General features: G+C 36.8%; 1 long non-coding RNA gene across 1 annotated transcript in view; it reads right to left on the reverse strand.

Annotated features, from left to right (window-relative positions):
* Positions 1-4832, reverse strand: part of LOC129350891 (uncharacterized) — a 13680-nt gene extending 8848 nt beyond the window's left edge. Inside the window, exons 1-3 of the long non-coding RNA XR_008604466.1 lie at positions 4732-4832; positions 4002-4139; positions 1555-1703 (exon numbers count right to left, since the gene is read on the reverse strand). This is a non-coding gene — a long non-coding RNA (uncharacterized LOC129350891). The remainder of the gene's footprint in view (positions 1-1554; positions 1704-4001; positions 4140-4731) is intronic.
* Between the last annotated feature and the right edge of the window lie 7505 nt (positions 4833-12337).

The raw sequence follows: 12337 nt of genomic DNA on the forward strand, positions 1-12337 counted from the left end.
CTATGACATTTTTAGAGTGACATGCTTATACGATGACGTTTTTAGAGCGACATGCTATACTATGACGTTTTAAGAGTGACATGTTATACTATGACGTTTTTTGGGTGACATGCTATACTATAACGTTTTTAGAGCGACATGCTATACTATGACGTTTTAAGAGTGACATGTTATACTATGACGTTTTTAGAGCGACATGCTATACTATGACGTTTTTTGGACCAAAGGCTACACTATGACGTTTTTAGTGCGACATGCTATGCTATGACGTTTTTAGAGCGACATGCTATACCATGACGTTTTTTGGAAGAAAGGCTATACTATCACGTTTTTTGGAAGAAAGGCTATACTATCACGCTTTTAAGAGCGACATGCTATCGTATGACGTTTTTAGAGCGACATGCTATGCTATGACGTTTTTAGAGTGACATGCTATATTGTGACGTTTCAAGAGCGACATGCTATACGATGACGTTTTTCGGGCGACATGCTATACTATGACGTTTCTTGGGTGACACGCTATACTATGACGTTTTTTGGGTGACATGCTATGCTATGACGTTTTTAGAGCGACATGCTATACTATAATGTCTTTTGGAAGAAAGGCTATACTATCACGTTTTTAAGAGCGACATGCTATCGTATGACGTTTTTTGGACCAAAGGCTATACGATGACGTTTTTAGAGCGACATGCTTTACTATGACGTTTTTAGAGCGACATGCTATGCTATGACGTTTTTAGAGCGACATGCTATGCTATGACGTTTTTAGAGCGACATGCTATACTATGACGTTTTTAAGAGCGACATGCTGTAGTATGATGTATTTAGAGCGACATCTTATGCTACGACGTTTTCTGGGTGACATGCTACACTATGACGTTTTTAGAGCGGCATGCTATACTATGATGTTGTTTGGACGACATGCTATACTATGACCTTTTTTGGGCAACATGCTATACTATCACGTTTTTTTTGGACCAAAGGCTATACTATGACGTTTTTTGAGCGACATGCTATACTATGACGTTTGTTGGGCGACACGCTATACTATAGGCTTTCTAAATTTACATATTACTATGACTTTTTTTTGTTTGTTTTGTTTTTAGCAACATATTATAAGAATTTGAACAGTTTTAAAAGTTACTATCCTTTTACTTGTGCAATGAAATATTATTCGATGGCATTTTTTAGACAACATATACTCTGTTTTCTTGAAAAACATACTATTTTGACAATATACTGCACTATGACATTTTTTGAACCACATATCATACATGACAATTTTAGGCAACATCCTATCATTTTGCACTTTTTGAACCACATAATAATCAGTTGGGTTTTTTGCCGACATGCTATACTATGAACTACAGGCCATACCATGTTATTCTTGAAAAGTATACTATACTTTGACATTTTCTGCACTACATCCTATACTATGGCGTTATACACAGAGTGCTTTGGTTACATGTTGATTTATAATCTAGATTTTTTTCTGTTTTGTTTTTTGACAGGATTACCACAGACCTGACCGTGAACACCGTTGACACCCACCTGAGGGAGACGCTACCTAAGATCTCAAGGCTGCTTGGTCGTGGTCTTTCTGGTCCTGCTCCAGAACGCCTTCATCAACTACGTCTTCTTTTGAAGAGGCCCTCAGATGCTGCAATCTCTGACCTTCAGGAGGAACTGCTACTTTCACTCTGTAATGAGACGGCGGTTATTTTAAAGACCCAGCTCCTGTCGGCTTTGAGTGAAAGTTTAACACCCATCAAAACGGAATTACAGACAGTTAAATCTGAGCTGTCGGTCAGTATTTCAAACATCAAGTCCGACCCGGCTGCCCTAAAACACGCTGTGGGTGAAACGGAAACTTCACTCTCCACATCACTGACGACATCGTCACACTCCAAAGCAGAGACCTGTCTGCTGAACTTTTAAAAGTGGACTATAAATGTGAAGAATGTGAGCAGCAGCAGACTGTGAGCAGCCGAACAGATGTGATCAGAAAGAAGTCATTTTCTTTTTTCTTTTCTTTCTGGTTGACTTGATGCTGTCAGATGCAGATGTTGGAGCTGATTCTGATCTTTCAGGATAAAAAAGCTGCTTTTCCTTCACAGACTTTTCAGGAAATTATTCTCTCAGGTTTTCTCTGCTATTTATATTTTTATTATCTGTGATTATTTCATTATTTCTTTATTGTAAAAATAAAGTTTGAGGCATAAAGACTCATTTAGTTATTTAAATCCTGAAATCTTTGATGTAGCAGAACTAAACTTCCATTTTCCTTCTTGTACTTCTGATACTAGAACTAAACGTATCTTCAACGTGGATCATCTGGTTTTAGCATCGCTAACATTAAAGCTAATATTTACTATGCTAACTTTCTTCTCTGGTCAACACACACTGAAACACACTCCACCAACATCTAGAGTGCATGGCACACATTACATCTGACACTAAAGCTGCATATAAAGTGCATTAAAAGCGGCACCGATACGAAAATAAACATTTACTTACTGAACTATTAGAGTCCTTTCAGTGTCTGCTGGTAGAATCAGCCGAAGGTAGAAAACTGGTTAAAACAAGCCAACGGGCAGGAAAACTGTCTGTGGAAAATGTCGTGCTGCTCCACCGATAAATAAACCAACAGTTATTATATCAGAATTAATCCAAATGAGGAGAGCAGAGTCTCTGCTGCCTCCTCCATAGGACCTGTCAATCATTCCAGACCGGGCTGTCAATCAAGTAGTCCCGCCCCCTGGCTTCGCAAAAATTTAACGCTCTGAAAAAAATTCAGTAACGATTTATTTTAAGATCGGCCACCTGATCTCCCATTTTGACCATGAAAACTTACTGATTTTACTTTCTTGTTATTCTAAATATAAAACGAAAATCAAAGCATTTTTTTAAAAAAAATTGTATATCCCTTTTTGATCATGAAAAGGAAAAACGCCTTGTATTTCAATTTTAATTTTTGTATTTTAAAACGAAAATCAAATAACCACTCGTTTTTTGTTTTTCCATAACCGTTTCAGAACGGAAAATCCAATTACCAGATCCGTACACGGACCAAGTTCAGGGGCGAATCTAGAGAAAAAGTAATAGGGTGGCAAAGGGGTGGCAGATACATTTTAGGGGGTGGCATATATATATATATATATATATATATATATATATATATATATATATATATATATATATATATATATATATATATATATACACATACATGCATACTCTGCCAAGGAGGCAGAGCCTTGGCAGAGTCATGTGATGACTGCCATTGGTTTGTCTGTCTGTTAGCAACATTACTCAAAAATGGAATAACGGATTTGGATGAAACCAACCAGCAGGCGTTATCAAATTGACACAAATACTGCTGAAATAAGTATGTTAAATAAGTACATATCATTTGTATTTGTCAGCCAATCCTAAACATGAGTTGTTCTTATTAGCTGCCAATCACAATATGTGATCTGATATGTCTAGCAGAAAGGGGAAAAGATTTAAACTGAAATAAAGTCAACCTTATACACTTTGAAGAAACCAAATGCTAGATATGTTAAAAATGTTTCTTAAATTTAGCAACAAATTAGATTAAGACTAGACAATGTCTCTCTTATGCACAGTTTTGGGAAATCTGCATTTCTGTGATCTATGCTTATGTTCAGCCTGCCACAATAATTACATTATCAGTTCATCTAGAACAGAGTCAGAGTCCAGATCATTTTATTTATTGTCTGAGATTTGTGGTTTTATTTTTTGATGCTCTTTATTTGAGACATTTCTTACAATAATTCTATAAATCCAATATTTGGATATTCTTAAGAATTAAGGATCTACTTAACATCTTAAAATTACAAGACTAACTACATCAGATAATAATTTGTCCAAAAAGGTAATTATTGTGACAGGTGTACTTCTTACTCAGATATATTATACTAAAGCAATATTCATAGCATGTGGACCAGTTGGACCAGAGATAGTCTCTGATTTACCTTTAGCTGTGCCTTCATTTCTTTCTCTCTCTGAACTCTTCCTCCTCCATCTCCTCTCTGGGATGCTCTTCCTCCTCTCTTCTTTTAGGCTGGGAAAAGCTGCTGGTGGTCGCCTTCCTCTTCATTGTTTACTGTATCCTACAAGAATCACACTGACTGAACTATGTTTTTTCCTTTGATAATTTTCATTATTAACTATGACACAATCTGATATGTACAATTTAAACCTTTAAAGAGATACTTAACATGTAAACGTTTTTTCAGCTGTAAACTAAATGATATGACTGTACTATGATGAAACACATCAATGTTGGTGTTATTATGACCGTGACACCAAAATTATAAAAACCAGCATTAAACAAGCAGGATGTAGTTTTCAAACAGTGCATGAAAACCTGGTGTGACTGGAGGTTTGGTTACACTTTAATGTCATTTAAAGTCTCAGTGAATGTGTGATTTCTATTGACTTACAGCCTGTTGATAGAACCACAGGTTGTAATTATCAACAAAAAAGAAAAACTTCCACAGACGATCCCCCACCATCCTTCTGTGGCTGTTCTCTAACACTAGCTAGCTACAGAAGTAAAAATTAGCAAGGCCCAGACTCACTGGAAACCGTGGCTCGTCTCGCAAGCAAAAACTTTATGTGAATTTAGACACGGCTCGCATTTAATACATTGTGAACAGTTATATTAGCATGTAGTCTAAGCCAGTCTAACTTGTGTCTTACTGTCACACCGAAGTCCAGCTGTCATCTACATGAGTGAGGTCTTACAGCAGTTCCCTCAGGTGAGTTGTATCGCCTCCTATCTGTAGCAGCATAGACTGTACAGGACGTGACGTCAACATGGTGCATTCGAAAGCACTCGGACATCGGAGTTTCACTCCTTATTCGTCTTTCCTGGACTTTCGTTCTTTACGGCCGGCCACAACCTTTCATATGCATATTTTTTAATTAGATCGTTCAGAACTGAGGAGGCAGCCGGAGTGGCAAGGCATCTTCTAGGGGTGGCAGTTGCAACCCTATGCCACCCCAGTAGATCCGCCCCTGACCAAGCTCAAAGACAAATTGTCATTTAAAGTGAAGGACTGTAACAAAGAAAAATAATGATATATACATATACCGAAAATGTAATAAATATATGTAATTTTAAATATAAGATATGATAAAATAAGATTTTATGAATCCCACATTGAACAAATTTGCAATAAATATCTAAATAAGTGTCAATAAATATCTAATATGGAATGTGGTTGTTATTTTAAATGTCATTACACAGAAAGAGAATGAAACATGACTGTTTTAATATAATTATACAATAAAAACAAGGTTGCTAACAGCCTTCATCACCATACTTCACACTTTTAATACCAATAATTCACACAAACATGTAATTTTATATACCAGTCAAAAGTTTGGACACACTTTGTCATTCAATGGTTTGTATTTAATTATTTTATACATTGTAGATTCATACTGAAGGAATTAAAACTCTAAAATATACATATGGAATTATGTTGTCAACAAAAAGTGTTAATCTTCAGTAATAATCTAAAACATAGAAAATAATACAAATAAATAAAAAGCACTGAATGAGAAGGTGTGTCCAAACTTTTGACTGGTAGTGCATATACATAATGTACTAAATAATTTAACATTTGTTTGTTATATAGAATTTATTGTTCATTTCCTCCTATGTTCCCCATTGTCCTACAGATATTTAAGTATGAGAAGGAGTCATTTTAAATATTTTATGGGACAAGGTTCAACCAACAAAAGTACACTTCAAAAAGTGTACTGAAAGCTACTCAAAAACTCTGAAAGGCAGCAAGAGAAACCATAAGAACAGCAGTAAAGAGAGATCCTCTTGTCCAAAGAACTGAGAAAAGGAATTACAACATTCATTTTGATTTTTTACCTTTAAAAAATTTTTAACTTTCATGTTTAACTAAGCATAGAACAAAATATAATACATGAAACAATTTACAATGTGTAAATGTGTGCTGTGGAATTGCAGGTAAAGATGCTTTGCAGATTTAATATTTCAAAATGAATTGCAAAAACTTAATAAAAATCAAAGCTTCACAATTACATGCCTGAATGTGCACGCAAAGAGTTAAATTCTAAAATCAGCGATGGTCCCATGATGACAGTAAGATATTCCAAGGTGCATTTCGATGCCCTTGGCACAAACAAAACTAAAAACAACCACAGAGACAATACAGATGATCACCTTTTCACCCTCCATGGCTGCACCCACTTTCAGATAAAGCCAACACCCATAGAGTGACTAACTAACTAACTGTCATCACTCCTCCACAGTCTGCCAGGTGATGACTCAAAGCATGGACGATGTCCAGGCAAATGCAGCAAGAGTGAGTCTGTGAGCCATTATAAGGATGAATGTGTCATCAAAAGAAATAAAAATATGAACGAAACAGAGTTCAGATTTAGAGGAAAAGCCCAGCATGTCAATGTCTGTATTAAATTAAATGGTATCCCAAATGCAATTTCATCTCAACAGTGGAAACTCAACAACAAATGATAAATTAAAGAGATGACTTAAAGATGGGTATGAAAGTATGACTGAAGTGTAGACGTTCAGCTTTAATTCAGTGGGTTTAACTAAAATACTGCATGTATCACTTAGGATTTTTTTTTTTTTACATAGTTCATCCATTTTCATTGGTTCAAAAATAATTCCACAAATTAACATGATAGTAAATATGAGGCTTGTTTTAATACTTGGATGCATATCCTTTGCTACCAATGACAGCCTGAAATATGGAACTTATGGACATCACCAGATGCTGACTTTCTTCTGTTATTATGCTTTACAGCAGCTGTCTTCAGGCACCGCTTAGTTCTGGGTGTTTCTGCCTTTAGGTTTGTCTTCAGTATGTAAAAAACAGCTCATTTGGATTATGTTCAGGGGACTGACTTGCCCATTAATGAACATTTCATGTCTTGGCCTTAAGAAGCTGTGTTTTGGGTCATTATCTATCTGTACTGTGAAGCGCTGTCTTATCAGTTTTGCAGCATTTAACCGACAGTTGGCAGAACGTATAATGTAGCTCTACACAGTTCAGAACTTGTCCTGCTACTTCAATCAGCAGCCACATCATGCATAAACACTAGGGAAACAGCTCCATTAACAGACATATATGAGCATGCCAAAAAACTGCCTGCCCCCGCCATGTCTGACAGATGATGTGGTAGCTTTGACTCATGAGCTGTTCTTTTCCTTCATCAGACTCCTCTTATAACATCAGTCTGCTTCAAGCTCATGGTTTCAGGGTCTTTTCTTTCTGTTTAAGCATGTACATTGTTGTTGATTTGACCATTCCTATAGTTTCTATTCAGCAACACTGATGTCTCTTTGAACTACTTATTGAGAGCTCCCAATTCAACACTTATGGAATCTACTCCAGATATTGTTTCTCCTTGATTTGTGGCGAAATAATGAGCAAACAGGCCACGTCTGGCCATGAAACTGCCTATCAGCAAGTTGTCCAATTACTTTTGAGCAAGTCAAAACAAAAGGATTATGTAAAATGATTTGTTAAACTCCTGGGATTAAAGCTAAAAGTCTTTAAAAGGTGTCCAACTGTGCTTAAATGTCAAGCAAGAGAAAACCTGGGAAAGAGTCAGTTATACATGTAAATGCACGTGTAGGATCATTTCTTTGAGTGTGTAAGTTTTGAAAGTGTAAAACGAATGCTTTAATCAGTGAAATGATGACTGTTGTTGTTTTAAATGATCTTAAAATCTGTATGATGGACACCCATTTTTTTGTAAAAAGCTGCAAATACATCATTTCAGGTAAATACACCAAAATATTTTTAGGGAGTCCTGATCCAGAATTTTGCAGCGTTGGTTCATCTGCAGAACAAATACCCCTGGAACCATTAAAAACAGAGATGCAGAAATTAGATTTTCACTTATTAAATGTAGACAAATGTACTGAGCCTGTGTGAAACCTGCTCTCCAAACATAGCAGCATAAAAATGCATACAACGCGACTTCTAAGACAACCGCAGTGAGAGTCGCAGCGCTATTTATACGAGTGATGAATGGATTTTATCATCTGTGGTTCGTCTTTGGGTCCAAGAAGCTATAGCAAAGTAGCTGCAGTAGATGGCACTGTGTGACATGTCTCAAGCAAGCATAAGTTATGGCAACTGGACTAACCTCGTGTGAGTCGAAAACGTTTCACCTCTCATCCAAGAGGCTTCTTCAGTTCTGAAAGCCTGGTGGGGAGTACCAGATATTTATCCACCAGGAGGGTGGTGGCAAAAACAAGTGGACAAAGACCCGAAACCAACAGACTCGTTAGGTGTTAATGTGAGTCGTTAGCCACTGTGTGACATGAAATGAAATCATGTCATGAAGCACTCTTTAATACCTTAACATTAACTTCAATGCAATAAATAGTAATTAAGTCTGAAATTGTGTAATTGTTGCTGTTGTTAGCATTAGTAGCAGTAGACAGCAGCATAACTGTTCCTATTTTAAACAAATGGATTGTATCACTTGTTTTACGTTACCAGATCTCAGTCCCTCAGTCTGTCTGTAACTTTAGATCTGTCAGTCCATCTTTAATGAGGCCAGGGAAAAAAAAGTTTCACACAGAAAAGCTCTATACACAGCTCTACAAACACACATTCATGCATGTGTAGACAAAGAAAAAGGGGAAAAGATGAACAGACATACCAATTACTGCGTGGCCAATGGTGACGACAGGCCAGAGCTGCACAGTCACACTGAGGTTTTGATGTGTCTTTATCTTCTGTGTGCCTCGTCGGTCACCACGGTGTCTTCCTCTCCTCACACACACTGCAGCATCCTGATAACACTGCACTCAGCTACAACAGAAGAAATGGAAGATTTTAACACCTATGTCAAATCTGCTAACTGTATTAGAAACAAGCAAAGTGGAGCAAAGCTTATTTTTCCAAGCAAAACTGATTCAGGATACAATTTCTGTGACACCAACAATGACTCATCGAGGGTGGACATTTCAATGATGATGACTTGATTTGCTTTAAGTTTGTGATCCTTTTGCTTTTTGAACTTTCAACAGATAATTCAAATGACTGCAACTAGCAGCATGTTGTAACGGACTGCTCGTTATTAACAGACGTCACTGCAAGCACAGACTACATTTCTCTCTCTAGGCTGTCCAAAGAATATGACAGGCCAGTTTTTATCTATTACTTCTGTCTGCTTTGATCGCTATTCTGTGATTTACAGGAGCTAAACCATCGTTTTTTTATCATCAAAATGATTTATGAAGACAGCCACGTTAGAGAAAATGAGCCTGCTCCAGTAGTGCTCCGGCTGATGGTGAGATAGCTTCACTGGCACTGCTGCCCTTCCTGTGCTAAAAATACACAAACATGCCAATACGTGTCAGAAATGCAGCTGATTAATGCAACAAGGTCAAATAAAAAGAAAGAACAGAAAACAACAACATGGATTATTTCTTAGATACAATGGTGGAACATGATGCAGGGCATTGCATCAGCTGAAGACAGTCTTTTCTTCAGATAATTGGCTCAATATCTGTTAGAGAGTTCATCTATATTTACAATAGTAGGAGGTAATTTTTTTTTGACAGAGATCAGATGCAAATCAGTGAAATCCACCACTTACAGTCAATAATACAGTAAGAAACATGCAGTTACATACAAATAAAACTGAGGTGAGGTGAATATGTGGATAGATAAAGCTATAAATCGTTAAAATGTTTAGTCAGAAGTAATAAATAAACTCTTCAAACAGATACCTGAATTACCAGATGAATGTCCGAATCAACTAAAAATAGCAAGAAAGAAAATTATGAGCTAAAACTGAAGAATTAACATTTGAAATGGAAAAAATATTGTAACATCTGCTGCCAAATTGTGTACCATTTAATTTATTTCATTGCTCCACTGAATATATTTTCAATATGGTGGCATTGGTGGAATATTTATACATTTATAATACATTTAATTTGAAAAAGTTGGGAACTGATTCACTTCGACATACACTAGTACTCTGGAATCTGCTTTTAAAGGCATTTAACAAATCTTCATTTGTCTTTGTTTCAGTGACAATGACATGATTCATATTTCATGGTTGAATCTCATTTTGGCTCACAAGATTTAATCGATATCAAAAACAAAATGAGTGAACTCTCTGATCCATTAACAGCAGCACCAACAATATAAACACCGACACACAGAAATAACCGGCACTGCACCATTTCTGCATACATTACTCTGAGGAAAAGTCGATGCTACAGTGCTATTAGTGTGGAATCCATCAGGTCCATTTAATTGATCCTTTGAGCTGCTGTGCTGCGGATGCATCGTCGGGAGCTCGGGGCTCAACACCACAGACAGTAATGAGCCTGACTTCCCCTGTAGTTGGTGATAAATGACATGAGGCCATAATGGCTCCGCTCGCCAGCTCCTGATTGACAGCAGAGTGAATGAGAACTTGGTCTTGTGATACTGTGAGCATTTGGACACATGATGTGAAAAAATCTGACAAAATTACATGAGAAACATGACTTTGACAACAGCGTTTGTGGTGAAAATGTTTAAACACAGTGATAAGCTAAATTTTGTAGCATCAGTCTCATTCTGCTGTTCTCCTTCTGTCTTTTGAAGAGAAGGATGGTTTTCATTTGTCTTTAACCAGTATTCATTTTGAAAGATTGAAACATGTCAGGAACACTACAGCAATCCAAGCTACAAGTAGAAAATCAATAAGTGCTTTGCATACTTTAAATAGCCCTACTTATAAAGAGCAACATAGTGGACGTGCAACATATCTGCAGTCTGGAGACGAGCTACAATTTCCCATCGTTGGACACAATTTAACTGTCATCTCAGCTTGGATGTAGGTCATAAGATCATAATGTTAATCTAATTGTCTAACAATAAAAAAAAAAAAATATATATATATATATATATATATATATATACACATATGTTATGATGCTTGCTGTGCATTCTAGGTTAATCATCTACAAAAACAGCATCCACATAGTTTTTAAGTATTGTGTAAATCTTGTTTGTGAGGTTCTTGTATTTACGTTTGTCTTATAAAGGCTAACACATGTAGTATATAAGTCAATGCGTGCAGTATCATACACAGTGTCTCTGTAAAGTGATTGTGGCTATCCATAAATACATAGCATTGCATTGACTAAGTTGCCAGTATGTTTGATGCACCTAACTACAGCTGATGCAACCTATAATGCAACAAAAAACATCTATAATCCATCCAACCCTCGTTAAGGTTGTAATGTTCAGTTTCGTTGAAGCTGTTTCAACAGACAGCCTTCCTATGCACAGAAACACTTTTCTCTGATGTTCTGGCCTTTACTCTAACACAACCAAAAGAAAATATATTACTGTTTTTGTTAAGTAAAAACAACAGCGGCAGATGGCAGTAAATGGTTGCATAGCAACATCAGTATTGCCCAAGTTTGCAGGAGTCCCACATATAACCCCAAAAAAACCTAAAACCTGTCAGTTATGCTCTGAAGTTTTTCATGCAACATGTTAACTAATGAGCTTTGAATGTTCTGACAGACAGATTCTGGGACTTGTCAAAAGAGTTGGACCACGCGCGTCTCTCTGTTTCCAGCTTTGCCGATCTCCTGGCTGCAGCTCCATGTTTCAGATTCAAGAAAAAGTAAGGAAAAACATCACTTGTTTCAGCAACTGACCAAAACAACATACGTTTGTGTTGAAGTGATAAAGCTCTGCAGGGGCATCAGTAAGTTTGTCTGGAGCAAAAACAGAAGGATGATAATGCTTTCATAGAACGACAGTGAGGTTGGGGTTGATGGACGGGTCAGTAAAACAGCAAATTTTACCGCAAGAGACTGCTTTAATTTTCCAATTTCCAACCCCCAGCATGGCAACAGTTTCCCCTTAACCTTAACAACATGTTATTGCAACCATAGCAATGAAATGATATCAATATTCACATGCAGCAAGACAAAAAGTTTCTCAGAAAATCTAGTCTTTCTTTGATGGCTGATTTAACTGTTTTCCAAGGGAAGATCAACGACTTGGAAACGTTATATAATCTGCTTAGATGTAATACTGTTCAACAGTAAAACACGAAAACTTTCAGCGGTGTGACTACATTCATAAGAGCAGAAAATGTCAGCATCCTGTAAAAAGGTTGTTTACAATCTACTTGAAATTACACAAACTGAAATGTCCTTGAGTCACACTGAACACCTGCTGCTCTGTGGCTCGTTCTGAAGACAGTGTAAGTGATAGGAAGAACATTTATGCAGGTAAAACCTTGTGCACTTATGATTTGT

Source organism: Amphiprion ocellaris, chromosome 17 (genome assembly GCF_022539595.1).
Source record: "Amphiprion ocellaris isolate individual 3 ecotype Okinawa chromosome 17, ASM2253959v1, whole genome shotgun sequence".
Lineage (NCBI taxonomy): Eukaryota > Metazoa > Chordata > Actinopteri > Pomacentridae > Amphiprion > Amphiprion ocellaris.